Source organism: Nuphar pumila, chromosome 7 (assembly GCF_984573655.1).
Source record: "Nuphar pumila chromosome 7, dmNupPumi1.hap1.1, whole genome shotgun sequence".
In the NCBI taxonomy this organism is placed as follows: Eukaryota; Viridiplantae; Streptophyta; class Magnoliopsida; order Nymphaeales; family Nymphaeaceae; genus Nuphar; species Nuphar pumila.
The window spans coordinates 107,251,070-107,273,740 of NC_143255.1; the positions used below are offsets into that span (position 1 = coordinate 107,251,070).

The 22,671-nt window shown below is 37.2% G+C and overlaps 1 protein-coding gene across 1 annotated transcript in view; it reads left to right on the forward strand.

Moving 5' to 3' along the window:
- Positions 1-22,671, forward strand: part of LOC149832810 (rac-like GTP-binding protein 6) — a 256,990-nt gene that overhangs the window by 121,553 nt on the left and 112,766 nt on the right. The gene's annotated exons all lie outside the window — the stretch shown is intronic.

Below are 22,671 nucleotides of genomic sequence, written 5' to 3' on the forward strand. Positions count from 1 at the left end.
AGTCAAGCTCCAAACACTATGTAGAGAATTTGAAACATTCTATATGAAAGGAAGTGAGTTGATTCAATTTTTTTTTCAAGGCTTGCTATTATTGTTAATCAAATGAGGACCTTTGAAGAATGTATTGCTGATGAAAAGGTACGTAGTTGAAAAGGTGTTAAGAAGTTTGCCACCTAAGTTTGATAATGTAGTTACCACCATAGAGAAATTCAAGGATCTTCCTGTTTATACCTTGAATGAATTAATGGGATCATTATTAGCACATGAATAGCGAATGAACATGCATACAAAAAATACGATTGAACATGCCTTTTCATTCAAAATTGATAACAAAGAAGCAAGCATCAGTGATCAGAAAAATGACAACAGAGGTCAAGGACGAGGAGGTTACTAAGGTGGCTATCATGGTAGAGAAAGAGGACGTGGAAGGTCAAACTACCAAAGGAATAACAATGCTGAAAAAAATAATCAAGGCAACCGACATTTCAAGGGTAAACAATGCTTCTTTTGTAGAAAGTTTGGTCATTTAGAAGGAATTTTTTTGAGAAGGCAAAACAATAAGCAAACTTTGTGGAGGAAGACAACAATTCCTTTCTCACCAGCACAAATTTAAATCATAGTAGTCAAGATGTATAGTTTTTTTATAGTGGTTGTAGTAACCACATGACTAGTGAGAAAAGTTTGTTCAAAAGCATTGATGAGACCGTAAAGTTGAAAGTTTGGCTTGGCAATAACAATCAAGTTCAAATTGTGGGGAAATGAATAATAGAAGTAAGTTTTAAATATGGTGAACAAAAGTTTATCAAAGATGTATATTATGTACCTGGTTTGACACAAAGCCTACTAAGTGTGGGTCAACTTCTACAAAATGGTTGTTCCATTGTTTTAAAAAATGATGCATGTGAAATAATGAAGGATGAGAACTTGTTAGCCAAAGTTTGTATGGCACAAAATCGCATGTTTCCTCTTGAACCTTCATATTTTGATAACCATGCCTTGGTTACTAATATTGTTGATACATCTACACTGTGGCACTAGAGATATGGTCATTTGCATTTTAATGGGTTAAAACTTTTTAATGAAAAGAAAATGGTGTTTGGCTACTTTCGATCATATCCTCAAAAAATATATATGAAGGATGTGTTTATGGAAAACAACATCAAATGTCATTTCTAATTGAAAAAGCATAGAGAGCTTATAGGCCGTTGGAGTTAGTACATGCGAATTTGTGTGGGTCAATGAAGATGCCATCAATGAATAATAGTAAATATCTTTTATTGTTCACTGATGATTTTTCTCGCATGAGTTGGGTCTATTTTCTCTCTCATAAGTCTGAAACCTTTGAAAAATTTAAAGAGTTCAAGGTTTTTATTGAAAAAGAAAGTGGTTATGTTATCAAAATTTTACGCACAGATAGAGGGAGAGAATTTTGTCTGATAATTTTGGCAAAATTTATAAGAAAAATAAAATCTGCAAGCAGTTGACAGTAAAAAAGACTCCTCAGCTGAATGACATCACCGAAAGAAAGAATAGAACAGTGGTGAAAATGGCTAGAAGCATGTTAAGTGCAAACCAACTTCCTTTGATCTTTTGGGCAGAAGCAGTAGTTACTTTAGTGCATCTATTGAATATATCACCAACAAAGGCGGTGAGGAACAAAACACCATATGAAGCATGAAACAAAAGAAGGCCCAATGTAAGTAATTTGATTTTTTTTTTTATGAATTGCATATGCACTAATTGACTCAAGTGATTGTTCTAAATTAGACAAAAAGAGTGAAAAATGCATTTTTTTTTGCTATAGTGATGAATTCAAGGGTTATCGGCTATATAACCCTAGTTCAAAGAAGTTAATTGTTTGTCGTGATGCGAACTTTGATGAAAATAGTAAATAGGAATGAAATAAAGAAGAAGCCAAACACTTAGTATTTAATGAAGATGCATTTGGACAAAGCAAAGAAGATCAAGCCTCCATTGATGATGAGTCCACATCTATGCCAAGGGAATCACCGATTTACAATAAAGGGGAAGGCTCAATAGAAGTTGATGGTGATACACCACCTAGAAAGGTATGTTCTCTTGAAGACATTTACACGTGTGCCTTTGCCCTTATGATAGTTGAACCTTTAAATTATGAGGAAGCTTGTGAGAATGTAAATTGGAGAGAATCTATGAAAGAAGAAATGCATGCTATTGAAAAAAATAAAACTTAAAAATTAACAAAATTACCACTTGAAAAGAGTCTCATTAGTTTGAAATGGTTTACAAAGTGAAATATGATGAAAATGAAAATGTGAAAAAATATAAATCCAGGTTGGTAGTTAAAAAATATGGAGTTGATTTTTTTGAAACATATTCCTCCGTAGCAAGATTTGAAACCATTAGAATAACCCTAGCGATAGCCATACAAAAGAAATGAAAAGTTTATCAGTTTGATGTTAAATGAACCTTCTTAAATGGGTATTTGAATGAAGATGTTTATGTGAAACAACCCCAAGGTTTTCTTGTTGCAGGCCAAGAAAAGCAAGTATACAAGTTAAGAAAAGCATTATATGGTCTTAAACATGCACCTCGAGCTTGGTATAACCGGTTAGATGCCTATTTTCACCAAAATTGTTTCCACAAAAGTGAAAATGAGCCCATATTATATATTAAAGTGGAAAATAATGAAATTTTGGTTGTGTGTGTATGTAGATGATATCATATATACCGGCTCTTCAAAGAAACTTTATGATGAGTTTAAGGTGAAAATGATGAAAGAGTTTGAAATTATTAATTTAGTGCATTTGCGCTATTTTTGGGGTCTTCAAGTAAGGCAGACTAATGATGAAATATTTGTCTCCCATGAAAAATATGTAGAATGACTACTCAAGAAGTTCAATATGAAAAATTGCAAAAGCAATTCAACTCTCGTGAATGCGGGTGAAAGGCTCAAAATTAAAGATGGAACAACTATGGCAAATGAAACATATTTTAGAAGTTTGGTGGGCAGCCTAATGTATTTGACGTATAAGCCAATTATTCATCATCTTGGGACTGCGAAAAGAGTCCTTCACTATATCAGAGGAACCTCAGATTTTGATATTTAGTTTAAACTAGTCACTAATTTTAATTTATATGTTTTTTTTAATAGTGATTGGGCAGGTTCGGCGGAGGATAGTAAAAGTACAAGTGGCTTTGTATTCACACTTCGATCAGACGATGTATCTTGGAGTTTAAAAAAACCAAGTTCGTTAGCATTATCATCCTTTAATGCAGAATATGTAGTTGCAACAATAGCATCTTGCCAGGCGATTTGGATGAGGCAAGTCCTTGAAGACATATAAGTCAAACAATTGCAAGCCACAGAAATATTCTGCGATAATAAAGCTATTATTTCTATGACAAAAAATTTAGTGCTATATGTAAGGACAAAACTTATAGAACTCAGACACCATTTCATTCACGAAGCTTTAGCAAATGGAGCAATTGCAGTAAAGTATTGTAGCACCAATGACCAACTTGCAGATGGTTTCACCAAATCTTTACCATATAAAAAGTTTATTAAGTTTAGATAATCATTGGGTGCATCTGGGTTCTCACATCAAGGGGGAGAAAATATGAGTTGATGTTGTTGTATGTAGGGTGTTACCATGTAGTGGCATAATGGTGAAGTTGTGGTTGGTTATGGGTAGCATAGTGGATGCTAAAAAGCAGGAAGTGGAGTAGTGGGTTGGTGTAGTTTCTACTCTCTAGGAATGATAGTTTTGGCTTCATGTGTTGAGTAGTGACATGTGTCAAGTAATGGATGGTGATAGAGTCTCTATATATATATATATATGTATGTGCAGTTTTTGAGATATATTATGTGTGTTGTATTTTCTCATTTCAAATACATCTCCTTTTCTCTATCTTAAACATTTTGCAGGTTATTTTGTGAAGAACAAAAAAACCAACAAATAGTTCGGGATGGTTCCTTCAAATCAGTTGGTTAGAGAGATATTAATGGAAATGATAGTGTTGCATGCTAAGGAATATTTTGGCTTCTTCTCTGATCATTGAATGATCCAGGAGGGACATTATGAGAGTTTTCAGCAGGACTTTATAAGGATCTGCTCTAGGAGATAGGGTGGACAAGTCAGTGGTGGGTTTTTTTCTTGGGGTTTTACTGAGTGGGCTTCCCTTAGTATCCAAATGAGAGTAATTATCTTTGAATAAGACCCATAAAAAAACTTGGAATCCTTGGATGTGAAGTTGTTTGAAAGGACAAGGCATGAGACTGGTTTTTTTCTGCTAGTTCTATATAATATGATTGTATTTTTGTTTTGTAACTGGTAGGGGGCTACCTAACACCACCTTGTTCGTAAAAAAAAATATTATGAAACAATAAAACTTTAGTTTTTTTTTCTTAATTTGGACTAGAGATGCAAATGGTTCAAATATGAAACAAGTAAATACATGAGGATTTGAATCCGAATTAGATTTGGAACAACCAAAAATTGCAAAGCCTCTATCTTCGATCCAACTCATTTGCATCGATAAATTAGGCTACCTAATTCTATTTCCTTATTGATCGGATCCCTACTGGAGGGCCACACCTGCTTTTGTATGTTTGTGTGCCTGAAATCAGTTTAAAATAGAAAAGTTTTCAAATACCACACAAATATTTTGACTTAATTCATTGGCACACCAAGCGTTTCAGACTTTTCAAATGACCCCAAACTAACGTTGGGTTGTTCTTGGATTAACATTACTCATAGTAAAGATACCATTTTACCCCTATAACTAAGGAGATAAAACATGTAGGTTGTCAACTGAGTATTTAGCAAAAAAAATTATTAACTACAATGATACTTAAACTGTTGACCTCCTTAACATAAACCACATCTCTAACCACTACATCATGAAGCTTGTTATTGATTATTTAATGAAAAAAATTAAATATTTAGATTGTGATAAGCCAATCAATCCAACAATTACTTGACCCACTATAACTCAATTGGATATGTTTGGTTCCTCAATAGTTGATCCCATAAATATCTGAACACAAACTAAATGCATTTTCATTTGACCCAAGAAGTCAATGTGGTTATATATAGTTGACAAAAGTTTTACTAATTTAAAAATCAAGATCAATTAGCTATTGCTATTGCTATGACACTAAATAGGTGAGTTTTAAGGTTTTCATTTAGATCCGACAACTTAATTCACTTAATTTTGAGTTTATATAGATTTGGAAAAAATACTAGTTGAACACTTTTGAACCTATTACCAGTAAATAGGGGTTTCAACTTGTTTTTTGAAAATCTGATTGTATTAATTAGGACAAGGCACGATTGATTTGCTTGAAAATGACATTTGGATAATCTTTTTTGATAAAAAAATATAATTTTTAAGCATTAACTATTTTTGAAAATTGTAGATAGTTGATTTTTAAATCTTATAAAAACCTAACTATATGTCATAATCGAAAAATTTGAGAGTCTATTCCTATAAAATTAAGCATGTAGATCACATCATAATGATCAGATTTTAGTGGGTCGAGTAATTGTTGGGTTGATTGGCTTATCACAAAATATATATATATATATATATATATATATATATATATATATATATATATATATATATATATAATTAACACAAGTTTAATAGTGTAGTGGTTAGAGTTGTGGTTTATGTTAAGGAGGTTAATGGTTCAAGTATCGTCTTAGACTATAATTTTTTTGCTATATACATTCACATTTTGTTTTTCGAATTACAGGGTTAAAATGATGACTTCACAATAAGAGTTAGGTTAACCCAAAAATAATCCAATGTTAGTTTATAATTGGAGTTACTTGATTGATTAATCCAAGTAAAAACTTTGATGGGCGTTTGTATCTTGCAAAGCATGAAAAGTTTGGTGTGCAGGTGAATTATGCCTAAATGTTTGGGAGGTATTTAAAAAAAATTCTTTAAAATAAAATGAGCTGCCCACATGCACACGTGTACATATCATCATATAAAACCTTTATACTAATTCCCTCTCACCCATAACGATTCATCACTTTCTATGGACTCAGAGACAGTGGGTTCGCTCGACTTTGAGCTGAATATGGAACAAGACGAGTCCCCACCAAAACCAAGCAGACTAGCAAGCCACATAGCCGAGGTGAAGTCGTGACCATCAGTCAACGTGCCGGGTCAAGTCGAAGAAGCTGCGTACCGGCAGCCGATGCATCGCCTGGAGTCGCATGACTCGGCCACACCGAACTGAGCCGCTTCCTTCTTTACTCCACGAACTTTAATTAAGCCGGTCAGAGCCTACGGCCGAACGGGTGACTCGGTCAAACCCACCAGGGGAAACGTACCAGATCGAGGGCATTTATGTCATTTCATAGATAATCAGGGTAGCGTGAAAAGAATTAAACAGGACCCTACGATCGGCAGGCGCGCGTCTCCCTGATCTGCCCACGTCATTTTCCCGTTGGTTTTCCTTTTGGGGAAAAGTTTGGCTTTAGATTGACGGTCGTTATTGTTTCAACTGTCACGGAGGGGAGATCGACGGCACGAAACGCTTGGGCGGTCGCCGCCCGTTTGGGGGTTTTCTGACCGTACGATTCTGTCGGCAAATTATTTTGATTTTTTTGAAAAAAAGGAAAAAGGAGAAAGTGGCCGTTAGGAGGTCGGTGCATAAAGGCAGAAGCCTCTTATCTTCTTCCTCTGGAACCCCCTGACTCTAACTCTCTCTTAGTCTCGTTCTGTGAAACAAGATCTTCTTTTCGTTTCGTTAGTGGTCGACGATTTGATTTTTGCGAGCTTTCTTTGATCGTTTTCTCCTTCCGACTCAATTTTTAGCGTTGAGAACGAAGCTCTTTTGGGTGTAATCGAGTAATGATTTGCGTAGATCTCAATCTATTGGGAACTTTTAAGTTTTTCTGCTGATCTCTCAGAAAAAGGTTTTTTCTGCTGAGCGATGCTTTTGAACGGTATCCGAGCACTCTAGATCGTGTCAGTATTCTTCAAAAACTGAGATTTTGGGATCTAGGTGCTACCGGTTTCCTGATTTTGTAACGGGATCCGAGGTTTCTATCGGTGAGAGATAGGGGCTTAGGTCGTTTAGATCGAGATCGGAGGATTTCTCGGTCTTATGGTTTTTTAGCATCTTATTTTCCCCAATCTTCTCTCATTTTGTTTTTGTACACCTCATGATTTGGTGTAAATTTCCAGGGTTTTCTGTGAACCTCTTCGGTTAAGTGCACGATTGGGGATAGTTTTCTGACACAAATCGCAACCTTTCTAGGTTTAAGTTTTTTGCTGAAATTGTGGATTTTTCGTCCGCGTTGCCTCAAATCTCATACTTGGGCTAACTTTTTCACGTTCTTCTCTAAATTGCGATAGTGAAATCTTATAATATTAACATTTCCAGTAGCAAAGTTAGTTTTAGAAGGAACGATATCTAAAAGAATCTGAAGGAAACCAAAGGGTTCGAATTTTTGGAAAGTAAAAGTTTTACAAAATTTTTTTCTTGCTAATCTGGATCTTTCATTCTGTACTTGGAAGGAATTTCTCATTTCCAATTTTTTTTCAAGGAAATTGAGGATTTTTTTTTTTTTGCGTTCTTGGTGTAAATAAAACTATACTTGTTGTAAATCAATCGGTCTTATCATACACTAAATTGATCATACATAAATTTACAAGTTTGTTGGGCAAAAAAAAAGCAGGGAAAATCCTTTTATTTTCATGGAAGGATTGCTTGTTTATCATCCTGACCGAGCTGTCCTTTCTCATAGAAACATGAGAAACTCCCCCAAGAGATTAAACTCCAAGAGGAAGAAAATCGATTCCCGGAGCCACCCGGAAAACAGATACAGGAAAACTTTTCCTACTGGGAATATAAATAACTCTGATATTGGTGTGCTTAGATGTGCTCCTTCCCCCAACCCCAACCCTTTCCTGCCTTCACGTGAACCTCCACTCTTGCCTCTTCCTTCCAAAATGCCCCCCATCGTAACTTCTTATCCATTATCAATCCTCAGCACGGACCGATCGAGGGCTGTCGTAAGAAATGATCGGAACTCGGATCGGGATTTGCGGAAAGGAAAGCCAGATGAGAACATGAAGCCAGATAACTATCTGCTGATCACATCATCCAGCCCATTAGGCCCCGACCCTAGTGAGATTTCCGGGATTTTCAGATCGATGGGAGTTGCAGAGAAGTGGTCTGGCTCGGTTTTCTCAGTTTCTCCTCCTCCAAGCAGCCTGCCTCTGCCGAGTTTTTCACTGAAGCACAAGGGGAGATGTAGCTCCTCCGATGCCACTGATGGCCTTCGTCGCCTGCTCCGGATTCACTGAATTTGCATCTAAGTTCTTGTTTGTTTTCTTTCTTGCAAGTTGTTTTTTGCATCAGCTTTGTTCTTTTTCTTGAAAGTCTTTTGTGGTGTGTATCAGCCATTTAACACCAGATGTTTCTCCTCTGCATATCTTTTTATGATGGAGAACATCGTGGTTGACTGTATAGTGTTTGATTCTGCAACTAATTTATGCTAAGTCAGAGAACTTGCATCAAAGTTCTTGTTTGTTTTCTTTCTTGCAAGTTGTTTTTTGCATCAGCTTTGTTCTTTTTCTTGCAAGTCTTTTTTTGTGGTGTGTATCAGCCATTTAACAACAGATGTTTCTCCTCTGCATATCTTTTTTATGATGGAGAACATCGTGGTTGGCTTTATAGTGTTTGATTCTGCAACTAATTTATGCTAAGTCAGAGAACTTGCATCAAAGTTCTTGTTTGTTTTCTTTCTTGCAAGTTGTTTTTTGCATCAGCTTTGTTCTTTTTCTTGCAAGTCTTTTTTTGTGGTGCGCGTGTATCAGCCATTTAACAACAGATGTTTCTCCTCTGCATATCTTTTTTATGATGGAGAACATCGTGGTTGACTGTATAGTGTTTGATTCTGCAACTAATTTATGCTAAGTCAGAGAACTTGCATCAAAGTTCTTGTTTGTTTTCTTTCTTGCAAGTTGTTTTTTGCATCAGCTTTGTTCTTTTTCTTGCAAGTCTTTTTTTGTGGTGTGTATCAGCCATTTAACAACAGATGTTTCTCCTCTGCATATCTTTTTTATGATGGAGAACATCGTGGTTGGCTTTATAGTGTTTGATTCTGCAACTAATTTATGCTAAGTCAGAGAACTTGCATCAAAGTTCTTGTTTGTTTTCTTTCTTGCAAGTTGTTTTTTGCATCAGCTTTGTTCTTTTTCTTGCAAGTCTTTTTTTGTGGTGCGCGTGTATCAGCCATTTAACAACAGATGTTTCTCCTCTGCATATCTTTTTTATGATGGAAAACATCGTGGTTGGATTTATAGTGTTTGATTCTGCAACTAATTTATTCTAAGTCAGAGAACTTGCATCAAAGTTCTTGTTTGTTTTCTTTCTTGCAAGTTGTTTTTTGCATCAGCTTTGTTCTTTTTCTTGCAAGTCTTTTTTTGTGGTGCGTGTATCAGCCATTTAACAACAGCATATCTTTTTTATGATGGAAAACATCGTGGTTGGCTTTATAGTGTTTGATTCTGCAACTAATTTATTCTAAGTCAGAGAACTTGCATCAAAGTTCTTGTTTGTTTTCTTTCTTGCAAGTTGTTTTTTGCATCAGCTTTGTTCTTTTTCTTGCAAGTCTTTTTTTGTGGTGCCGTGTATCAGCCATTTAACAACAGATGTTTCTCCTCTGCATATCTTTTTTATGATGGAGAACATCGTGGTTGACTGTATAGTGTTTGATTCTGCAACTAATTTATGCTAAGTCAGAGAACTTGCATCAAAGTTCTTGTTTGTTTTCTTTCTTGCAAGTTGTTTTTTGCATCAGCTTTGTTCTTTTTCTTGCAAGTCTTTTTTTGTGGTGCGTGTGTGTATCAGCCATTTAACAACAGATGTTTCTCCTCCTCTGCATGTCTTTTTTATGATGGAAAACATCGTGGTTGGCTTTATAGTGTTTGATTCTTATGCTAAGTCAGAGAACTTGCATCAAAGTTCTTGTTTGTTTTCTTTCTTGCAAGTTGTTTTTTGCATCAGCTTTGTTCTTTTTCTTGCAAATCTTTTTTTGTGGTGCGTGTATAAGCCATTTAATAACAGATGAAATCCCTTCTGCATATCTTTTTTATGATGGAGAACATCGTGGTTGGCTTTATAGTGTTTGATTACAACAAAACAACAACAACAACTACGCCTTCATCCCAAAACAATTGGGGTCAGCGATATGAACCAAAAAAGAAATTCATTTTGGGTCTTCCACATGAATCCTTCTCCTCCTATCATTTCTATCTAATGCCATGTCCTCGGTGAGGTTCACAGCATTCATATCCTTTCCTATCATCTCCATCCAAGTTTTCCTAGGCCTACCCCGACCTCTTTTAACTAATATATTTTCCCATTTCTCCAACCTTCGCCGAATATGTCCAAACCACCGTAAACGATTCTCTCGCATTTTATTTTCAATGGGTGCAACACCTACCTTCTTACGTATCTCCTCGTTCTGAATCTTATCTTTTATTGTATTTCTACACATCCATCTAAACATCCGCATCTCTGCTACACTCATTTTTTGAATATGATGTCTCTTGGCAGCCCAACATTCCGTACCATATAGTAAAGCGGGTCTAATAGTCATTCTATAAAACTTTTCCTTCAACCGCAATGGCATTCTACGATCGCACAGCACTCCAGTTGCACTTTTTCATTTCATCCACCCAACCTTTATCCTATGATTTACATCTCCATCAATTTCTCCATACTTTTGAATGATGAATCCCAAATATTTGAATTAATCATTCACCGGTATTTCTTGCTCACCAAGCTTCACTACACTCCCATCACTACTTCGTTGCTTACTAAACCGACATTCTATATATTCAGTCTTACTCTTACTCAACTTAAAACCTCTAGCTTCCAATGTCTGTCTCCATAATTCTAACTTAGCATTAACCCCAACTCTAGACTCATCAATCAAAACAATATCATCAGCAAACAACATACACCACAGTACATTTTCTTGAATTGATCTCGTAAGCTCATCCATCACTATCGCAAATAGGAAAGGGCTTAAAGCAGATCCTTGATGTAACCCAACCGTTATCGGAAAATTGGTTGTCACCCCTCCACAAGTGCGGACATTTGTTACTACTCCTTCATACATATCTTTAATTATACTAATGTACTTGAGAGAAACACATTTCTTCATCATTGTCTACCAGAGAACGTCCCTAGGTACTCTATCGTATGTCTTCTCTAAATCAATAAAACCCATATGCAAATCTTTGTTCCTCTCTTTATATTTTTCAATAAGTTGTCTAAGAAGATGTATAGCTTCCATAGTTGATCTTCCAAGCATAAAACCAAATTGATTCTCCGATATCATGACAACCCTCCTCAACCTAGACTCAATCACCCTCTCCCAAAGTTTCATAGTATGACTCATGAGTTTTATACCACGATAGTTTGTGCAATTTTGTATATCACCCTTATTCTTATATAAAGGCATCAAAGTACTCTTCCTCCACTCATTAGGCATCTTATTTGTTTGGCAAATCAAGTTAAAAAGATTTGTCAATCATTCTAAACCTTTCTCTCCCAAGCATTTCCAAGCCTCGATAGGTATACCATCTGGGCCAACTGGCCTTCTTGATTTCATTTTCTTCAAAGCCTCTGCAATTTCTTTTTTTTGAATCTTGTGCATGAAGTCACAATTTATCTCATGAAAAGGAATGGAGAAGTTCTAAGATCTTGAGCATGACTATCATTAAATAGCTTATCAAAATAATCTTTCCATCTCTCCTTAATCTCCTCATCTTTGACTAAAACCCTTTGCGTTTCATCTTTGATACATCTAACCATACCCAAATCTTTCGATTTCCTATCTCTCATCTTTGCAAGCCTATAAATATCCTTCTCACCTTCTTTGGTATCCAACTTGTCATAAACTTCCTTATATACCTTAGCCCTTGCGTTTCGAACAACTTTTTTTAGCTTCCTTCTTTGCTATCATATACTTCTCTAAATTTTCATTATCACGACTCTTAGATTTCTATGACACTCTCTTTTAACCTTAATAGCTAATTTGACATCCTCGTTCCACCATGATCCTTACCTAGTGGTGCACCGCCTTTAGACTCACCCAATACCTCCTTAGCCACTTTTCTCATGCCACCCACTATCTTATTCCACATTGATTTTGAATCCTCCTCGAGACACCAATCAGCTTCCTTAACTACCTGCTCTACAAACATTTTTTGTTTAGCTCCTTTCAGTGACCACCACTTAATTCTAGGATTTATCCTATTTCTATCCCTTTTACAGCATTGTCTAATTCTAAGATCTAAAATTAAGACTCTATGTTGTGTAGCTACACTTTCTCCCGATATAACCTTACAATCGATGCAACAACCCTTATTTCTCTTTCTAAGTAGGAAAAAATCTATTTGACTCGTATTAACCCCACTTTTAAATGTTACTAGGTGAGACTCCCTCTTCCTAAACCAAGTGGTTGCTAAGATCATATCATAGGACAAACCAAAATCTAAAATCCTTTCTTCACTTTTGATTCTTTCTCCTATACCATAGCCTTCATGGATACTCTCAAATCCATCCCTACTAATGCCTACATGTCCATTAAGGTCACCGCCGATGAAAAGTTTTTCACTAGAAGATATCCCTTGTACTACTCCATCTAAATCTTCTCAAAATTGACGCTTAATGGAATCATCTAAACCTACTTGAGGTGCATAAACACTAATAATATTAATAATATTTATACCTAATACTAATTTAATAAGTAAAATCCTATCACCCTTCCTACGGACCTCAACTACATTATCTATAAACTGACGACTCATAACAATCCCTACTTTATTCTTATTCCTATTTATTCCTGTATACAAAATCTTATATCCTCAAGGTTCTATCACTTAAGCTTTCTCACCTACCCATTTGGTCTCTTGAAGACATAAAATATCAATCTTTCTCCTACACATAACATCTACTAACTCTACCAACTTACCAGTTAAAGACCCTATGTTCCAAGTGGCTAACCTAATTTTATGGTCTTGGACTAACTTCTTTACCCCCACCCGTCCAACAAAATGAGGGAACCCTTGCCTATTTGACACCACACCCGGGCGCCGGTGTGACGCGTCGCTTCTGGGCGACGACCTAGCAACCCTTGCCCATTTATCACTGCCTTCGGGCTTAGAGAGTACAGCGCGTCGCTCAGTAGGGAACGCCCCAACAAAATTCTCATATTGGTTCATTTTCATAGGATATGACAAAGTTTTTATGTTGGCTGTCACAGGCCTACCGCAACCCTCCTCCTTTATCCGGGCTTGGGACCGGCAATGTATAACTAAACAGTTATACACAGGCGGAGTTTTTATGCTGCCCATTTATAGTGTTTTATTCTGCAACTAATTTATGCTAAGTCAGAGAACTTGCGTCAAAGTTCTTGTTTGTTTTCTTTCTTGCAAGTTTTTTGCATCAGCTTTGTTTCTTTTCTTGCAAGTCTTTTTTTTGTGGTGCGTGTATCAGCCATTTAACAACAGATGTTTCTCCTCTGCATATTTTTTTTTATGATGGAGAACATCATGGTTGGCTTTATAGTGTTTGATTCTGCAACTAATTTATGCTAAGTCAGAGATCTGGGATGTGATTGCTTAGTGTTCTGCGTTTGGAAGTATGTCATTCATGGATGGCATTTTTACTTTAAAAGAGAGGGTTTTTTCTTTTTTCTTTGTTGCCTTTCTCAGAGAGAGAGAGAGAGAGAGAGAGAGAGAGAGAGAGAGATGACTTGGATTAAAACATTGATAACACAGTTACCACATTATGTACTTAAAAATCATGACATTATCTGGTTACTGCTAGTCGTTAGATATGACGTGTAGGGATTACCTAATCCAAGTTGGAGATTTGGAGTCTGATGCTGACTTGGATTAAAACATCACTCAACTAAACCTGAAACCAATATATGAGAAAGGTGGGTGGACCGTTGAACCAATCTGACCAGGCCAAAAACTTATAAATAGATTCTTACATAACTTTTATTTTACAAAAAAAAAAATAGATCAGATTTTGAAGGGGGAGGACAGGTGGGTGCACCGTTTAGAAGGGAGGGCAAATCTGACTCTACAGGATGTGGTCAAAAACTTATAAATATCTACACGTTTGTAGGTTTTCGAACATGGAAATTACCTGTGGTCAGATTTGTCAGCCTGAAATGGGAGGACAGGTGGGTGGACCATCCCCCCTTCTCCAATAAACAAATATAAAATAGATATTCTGCCAGCATTTATGTGATAGGTTCAGACCCATTCCGGTACCGAAATCTGGGTTGTTGGAGAAGAGCAGATTGTGGGCAGTCCTAGCTAAATGGTTCTAAATTGTCCTGTACCGTACTCTGAGGCGGGGGAGCGTCGCTGGGACATCGTCCAGTCCAAATCAAATGCGAGTCCGAATCAAATGTACAAAAATTGTACATTAAGCACCCGATCCACCGTCCATCAGATCTTGGGCCCCACAACTGACAGGCATTGTCCCGAAGATAGAGATGGTGATCAAGTGATTAATGCACAAATATTTTTGCAGTCATATCAACATGGGACACTTTGAAGTGTACACTTTGGCTGACTGTGCCGATTGTAGGTTTCAAAAGCAGATGGAGGGCAGCCAGGTGCAAAGGCACATTAAAAGTGTGCATGTGATCGACGGTGGATCATGGTAGAATCAAACTAATGGGGGTGGCCTATTGGAAACTAATCAAAAGATGAGGATATTTTGAGTAAATTGAATAGGGTGCACTTTAAAGCAGAAAAAGCAAAGCAGGTTATATGTTCCCCCCGAACAGGGCAGTTAGCTACATCTCATGCTCGGGGGTCTCAAAGAGCACCACGTATGTAAGCATGTGTGTCTCGTATCCCCATGTTTGTCAGCATTAATTAGCATTGGAGTTTGATGTGATTACAAAGACTTAAGTACCCTCTCTTCCATTGGTGCCAAAAAAAATGACGATTCTTGAAAAGGAGTAGTTGTAAAGACTTAAGTGCCCCGAAGATGATTATTTAAGACCTAGTCTCTGCACTGCAGGATTATCTTAGAAAGAAATCTTCCCTGGAAAAGACCATGAACATCAACCCTCTCACACTCTCTCTCCCTTCTATTTTTGCTTCTATGCACATCCAACAGAAGATCTTACATTGCTCCATCAAGCATCGGTTGACCTGCACATTGACTGTTGTGGAGCCTGATTCAGAGTTTTTACCCTTACAGGAGGAGGGTTTGGGGGTTCATCCCAGCGTGGGTAGCATCATTCAACTAAATGAGTTGTAGATCCTGATTCAGAGTTTTTACCCTTATAAAAGAGAGGTCTGGGGGCTCCTCCCAACGTGGGTAGCATCATTCAAGTTGAAGAGTTGTGGAGTCTGATTCAAAGTTTTTACCCTTACAGAAAAGGGGGGTCTGAGGGCTCCTCCCAGCGTGGGTAGCATCATTCAACTTGATGAGTTGTGGAGTCTGATTCACAGTTCTTACCCTTATAGGAGAAGGGTTTGGAGGCTCCTCCCGATGGTCATCCAACGAAACAAACCTGAGTCATCAAAAATGTCTGTTTGAACTTTTCATCGTCATCTTCTTCTTCCTTCTCCGTAAAACACGGTAAAACCCTCTCTCTCTCTCTAAAGAAGAAATCAAGGGAGGCAAAGAGTTCCCCCTGGAGAAGGTCATGAACATCAATCATCTCACTCTCTCTTCCTTCTCTCTCTACTTCTGTGCACATCCAACAAACGATCCAACATTTCTCCATCAAACACCGACTGACCTGCACACTAACTGTAGCATCGTTCAACTTGATGAGTTGTGGAGTCTGATTTAGAGTTTTTGCCCTTACATGAGGGGGTTTGGGGGCTCTTCTCAGCGTGGGTAACATCATTCAACTTGAAGAGTTGTGCATTCTGATTCAAAGTTTTTACCCATTCATATTTTAAGGCATTAGATCTCATGTTTGAACATCCACGCATGTGCAGTTTGCTTTCATCATGTTCAGTTGCTTTCTAGATTATACTTTGAATTCTGGTGTATTTTAGATCTATCCATTTGTATGTAACCAGAGCTCATTTTAATCTGAATTTTTTACTGCAACTTCATGCATATGTCTTCATGCTCTACACCAAAAATCAGATCATTCTGAGTTTGTTTGACCCACTTTAAAAATCGAGATTCAGAACCTGTTATTTTGCACCGTCAGGATTTTAGCAGAATCATGACCAACTTGCGGGAGTGATTTCTCCCTAACCAAGGATGATCTTTCTGATCCGTAAAAAGGGTTGTTTTTTAAATTAAATCTAGTTTGTTCATACCAAATTTCAGCGATTTCTATGGTGTTTTCATACCAGTTTTGGGTCGAAAACCATAACCCTGTCACCCTGTGTCATTTTAACGGATCAGATTTTAATCCATTTTGTTTGAATTTTATTTCCCTAATGAGAGATCATTTTTCAATTCTGTAAAACGGGTTCTCTCCGTTTATGTGTCTAGTTCATCCCTGTAAATTTTCAGAATTTTTCATAGTCAATTACTATTTTATTTTGATTAAATACCAGAACCTTGTATCCAGATTTTATAAATGTTCTGATTTTGCCCCCCATATCATGACCGTTATAGCACTTCTTCAACAAATCGTTATTTGATTGACAATATTCTTCAGCAAATTGTTGTTATAATTTTTTTGAATCTCTAATGAGTCCCTACTATGATTTGTAGTATTTTGGGGTCTCTAACGAGCCTCACAATGATTTATAATGTTGTTCGGTCTTTTAACTATGATTTATAGTGCTTTGGGGTCTCCAACGAGCCCCACAGCGATTTGTAGTGTTTTTCGGTCTTTTAACTATGATTTATAGTGTTTTCGGGTCTCTAACGAGTCCCACAGCGATTTATAGTGTTGTTGGACCTCACTATAGCGATTTGTAGTGTTTCTCGCTAAACACTACAGCGATTTGTGATACAAATCGCTATCCGAATTAGGACCAACTTGTCAGGACCATATCTCCCTAACCAGAGATCGGATTTTAAATCCGTAAAAAGTGGTGTCTTCGTTATGAAGTCTAGTTTATTCCTGTAAATTTTCAGCGATTTCTATGGTCATTTGATACCCTATTTGGATCTAAAACCAGACCCCTATCAGTCTGCCTTATTTGAGTGACATAGGTTTTTATTTCATTTTTTAAGAGTCATATCTCCCCAACGGAAGATCATTTTCCAAATCCGTAAAAAGGGTTTTCTTCCTCTATGTGTCTAGTTTATATTTGGAAAGTTTTATAACTTTTTATGCTCATTTGATATTTCAAACCTGTTAAAAACCGAGACATGTTATTATTTTGTTTTAAGTGAGTGGATGAAAGTTAATTATAACTTGTTAGAGACCCGAAAACACTATAAATCATAGTTAAAAGACCGAAAAACACTACAAATCGTTGTGGGGCTCGTTGGAGACCCCAAAGCACTATAAATCATAGTTAAAAGACCGAACAACATTATAAATCATTGTGAGGCTCGTTAGAGACCCAAAAATACTACAAATCATAGTAGGGACTCATTAGAGATTCAAAAAAATTATAACAACAATTTGCTGAAGAATATTGTCAATCAAATAACGATTTGTTGAAGAAGTGCTACAACGGTCATGATATGGGGGCCAAAATCAGAACATTTATAAAATCTGGATACAAGGTTCTGGTATTTAATCAAAATAAAATAGTAATTGACTATGAAAAATTTTGAAAATTTACAGGGATGAACTAGACACATAAACGAAGAGAACCCGTTTTACAGAATTGAAAAATGATCTCCCATTAGGGAAATAAAATTCAAACAAAATGGATTAAAATCTGATCCATTAAAATGACACAAGGTGACAGGGTTATGGTTTTCGACCCAAAACTGGTATGAAAACACCATAGAAATCGCTGAAATTTGGTATGAACAAACTAGATTTAATTTAAAAACAACCCTTTTTACGGATCGGAAAGATCATCTTTGGTTAGGGAGAAATTACTCCCGCAATTTGGTCCTGATTCTGCTAAAATCCTAACGGTCAAAATAACAGGTTCTGAATCTCGATTTTTAAAGTGGGTCAAACAAACTCAGAATGATCTGATTTTTGGTGTAGAGCATGAAGACATATGCATGAAGTTGCAGTAAAAAATTCAGATTAAAATGAGCTCTGGTTACATACAAATGGATAGATCTAAAATACACCAGAATTCAAAGTATAATCTAGAAAGCAACTGAACATGATGAAAGCAAACTGCACATGCGTGGATGTTCAAACATGAGATCTAATGCCTTAAAATATGAATGGGTAAAAACTTTGAATCAGAATGCACAACTCTTCAAGTTGAATGATGTTACCCACGCTGAGAGGAGCCCCCAAACCCCCTCATGTAAGGGCAAAAACTCTAAATCAGACTCCACAACTCATCAAGTTGAACGATGCTACAGTTAGTGTGCAGGTCAGTCGGTGTTTGATGGAGAAATGTTGGATCGTTTGTTGGATGTGCACAGAAGTAGAGAGAGAAGGGAGAGAGAGTGAGATGAGGTTTTACCCCTCTCTTGTAAGGGTAAAAACTCTGAATCAGGATCTACAACTCATTTAGTTGAATGATGATACTCACGTTGGGAGGAGCCCCCAAACCCTCTTCTTGTAAGGGTAAAAACTCTGAATCAGACTTCACAAGAGTCAATGTGCAGGTCAGTCGGTGCTTGATGGAGCAATGTAGGATCTTCTGCTGGATGTGCACAGAAGCAGAAAGAGAAGGGAGAGAGAGAGTGAGAGGGTTGATGTTCATGGCCTCCTCCAGGAGAGATTTCTTTCTCGAATAATCCTGCAGTGCAAAGACTGGGTCTTAAATAATCATCTTTGGGGCACTTAAGTCTTTTCAAGAATCCTTCCTTGATTTTTTCTCTAGAGAGAGAGAGGGTTTTACAGTGTTTTACAGAGAAAGAAGAAGAAGACTTTGAAGAGTCAACATCAACCCCGACTTTCTGGATGGAGGACATGTTTGTCCTTTTTTAGAACTGTTTGTTTTTTCTTTTTTGAATGAAAGGCATTTTTGTCATTTTCTCAAACCATCACTTTATGAGAAGAATAGCAAGAAAGGGTACTTAAGTCTTTGCAACAACACCAGAGTCCGATGCAAAGTTATGTCAACATACACGGGAATACGAGCCCCATGTGCTTGTATATGTGGTGCTCATTCAAAGCCCCGAACACAGACGTGGGATTCAGTGAATCATCGGGGGGGAACATACACCACCCTCTCCAGAAAAAGTACTTCAAAAAATTAAAAAATCACACTATTTGAATCTAGAAAGTGGTAATGGAGGCCCCAAATTAATCTATTTGTGCAACTTTTATGAAAATAACATCCTAGTTTTATATATTTCTCTTCTCACATACGAAAAAGTGCACAACCACAGCCAACCAAAAGTTGCTTAAGCCTTTCACTAGGAGGTGCACAACTCTATCAAAATGGATATATTTAAGCAAATTTTATTATAGTAATGAAACTGTGCTTCCAGACCACCTACTCCCTTATCTAAACCATTGGATTTTGGGTATAGATGGGTTTTGAAAATCTGAGTCTTTTACCGTTACAAGAGAACTTAAATGAAGACTTAATGATTTTCAAATAAATAAATAAGGGAGATACTCCATCTACATACCGTTACAAGCAGTGGCAGAGCCAGGGGTGGGCGGTCGCCCACCCCAGAATTAGAAACTGAGTCGAAATATGATACGACTCGGGTCTTCTTCTTCATTCCCCACGATTTGGAGGTTGCATTCTTTCCTTGTGAATGCTTGTCAAAGAAGATCAGAGCACAGGGTCGTGCAAAAGTGGAGATCACGCCTCCCTGCGATATAGAGTACCCTATGGCACCCAGACGCAGGAGATGGTGGACATGGAGCCAGCCGAGGGAGTTGCTCTGCCTCGATGCTGTGGTGAGGATCGTCCCCTCCGAGAGAGAGCTGATGAGGCACCTCAGTTGGAAGACCGGCTCAACTACCGAAACAGGCTTTCGATCTTGATGTATGATCTTCACCACCATGGAAGCTTCGTGCCACTGCGCCACCGGCAGAGGTCGATGATCACCACCCGAAGTCTGCCCACCCAACAAAAAACTTCTGGCTCCGCCACTGGTTACAAGAGAGGTTAGAATCAAGGTTGTTAAATGCGATGAGGCGAAGCGAGGCATTGAGCATGTTATGAAGCGAGGCGTAAGCCTTGAGGCCTTGAAGCGTAAGCTTCATGATCAAAATAATAAAATATTAATAAAATAATGAAAATTTTAGATAAAAACTACTAATAAAGGACAATATAAAATAAATACTACTTTCCTATAATTAACTCGTATTATTCATTTTTTTACATGCATGCACATGTAAACCACAATTAAGTTAGACTCATAGTGCAAGATAAAACAAGTTATATCTACAATCATGAAATCATATTGAATACAACGAAGCTGTTAGTTCATGTCACCATGTGTTAATACGTTGAGAGATCAAAACCTAATGGAATGTTGTGTAATTCCAACATGTACTCACACGTATACTCATTTATCCAACAATTCGTGGTAAAGATCAAGTGCTACCAAATGAAAGTTGAAGAAAGCTACTTCAATTTTTAAAGAGTTGAAGAAAGCTACATCTAGTGGCCGGTGGTTGGGCTTATATTTAGTTTTTAAAGAGTTTGTTTGATCTAGTAAAATGGGTTTGGTGAGCCGAACACGAACAACAGATGTTCAACTCAATTTGGCTCTTACATGCTACTTGAATAATAAAGATTATATCTTAAATATATTTTACATCCCAACAAGTTCAAATCCTATTACATAAAGTCTTGAAATAATGCAATTTCTTTGGCAACTGAGCCAACTCTGAGTTTCCTCAATATGTCTAGAGTTCACTACCTGATTCACAAATTTGATACTCCCCCAAGTCCCCAACTGGATGACCTCGCAGATGCTCGACCTCGCCAGCCTCATCAATGTCTTTGCCGATTAGATGACCTCGCAACAGTGGTCCAACCTTGAAGCGCACTCCTTAGAAGCGAAGCGTGCCTCGATGTGAGGCGTGCGCTTCACCCATGCGAAGCGTGCGCTTCACGCTTGCAAACGCCTCATACAGAGCCTCAGTACCTTGAGCTTGCGCTTCGCCTCTGAGGCGTAAGCCTCTCATAACACTGGTTAGAATTTGGCCCCCAAAAAGCAACGAAGGGAAGAGAGGCAACATTAATTTTGATGATTTTCAATTATTAGTTTTATATATTTTCTCTTCACATACGAAAAAGTGCACAACCACAGCCAACCAAAAGTTGCTTAAGCCTTTCACTAGGAGGTGCACAACTCTATCAAAATGGATATATTTAAGCAAATTTTATTATAGTAATGAAACTGTGCTTCCAGACCTACTCCCTTATCTAAACCATTGGATTATTTTGAAACCAAGGGTATAGATGGGTTTGAAAATCTGAGTCTTTTACCAATATTAGAGAACTTAAATGAAGACTTAATGATTTTCAAATAAATAAATAAGGGAGCTACTCAATCTATATACCGTTACAAGAGAGGTTAGAATTTGGCCCCCAAAAGCAATGAAGGGAAAAGAGGCAACATTAATTTTGATTATTTTCAATTATTAGTAACATCTAAGAACTAAATGAAGAAGGCGTGAGTGGTGGTACATTCCAAAGCTAAAAGTGGCTGACCTATTAATTTTCGTTGTTATCATGCATCATGTCCCTCATCTAGAGTGAAAGAGAAAACATGCAACCATTCCATGATCCATCCACACACTCGTCATGCATCCATCCATGTTTATCATACGCATTCATGCTCAGGTATCCATGCCCGCATGCATCTAGTCCATCATCCATGCATGTTATTCATCCACATGCATGAAACATGGACGAGAGCAAGAGAGCAATTCATTGATTTCATCTTTGGAAACCACCACTCCCTCATTTATTTCTTTGAAAATAATTAATAATGAAAATCCTTCATTTAAAGTCTATAATAATGGTAAAAGACTGAGATTTTCAAACTCCAATTAGACCCTTGGTTTCAAAATAATCCAACGGTTTTAGATAAGGAAGTAGGTGGTCCAGGAGCACCGTATCATTACTATTTTATTATTAGTAATGATAGGGTGCTTTCAGAGATAAAATTAGTAATGATAGGGTGCTCCCAGACCACCTAATAAAAATTCAAATTTCATAAACTTGTTTTGTTGATCAGACCATAGATATTATCTACAAGCATTATATGGTAGAATAGTGTGATTACATGTAAGTTTTTTAAGACCTTTAAAAAATTAACTGCTTACAATGTATCAAAATTTCGTCACCATCTCCCTGTGGTGGGACGTTGCAGGTTCAAAACCCCATGGTACGTTGAATAACATGGCGGGGTCTACCAAACCCCAGCTTGCCTTAAAAAGAAAAGAAGTCCAAAAAAACATGAACTGAAGCATGAATACATCTAAGGTCTGATTGAGAAGATACAACCTCCAACTATGATTTCTAGTATGTGAGAGTAGGTGCTCCCAAAGCACCTTAGCATTACTCTTTTATTATCTGTTTTTCTTGATTGACACATGTTCACTATCTTCTAAAAAGTAATTC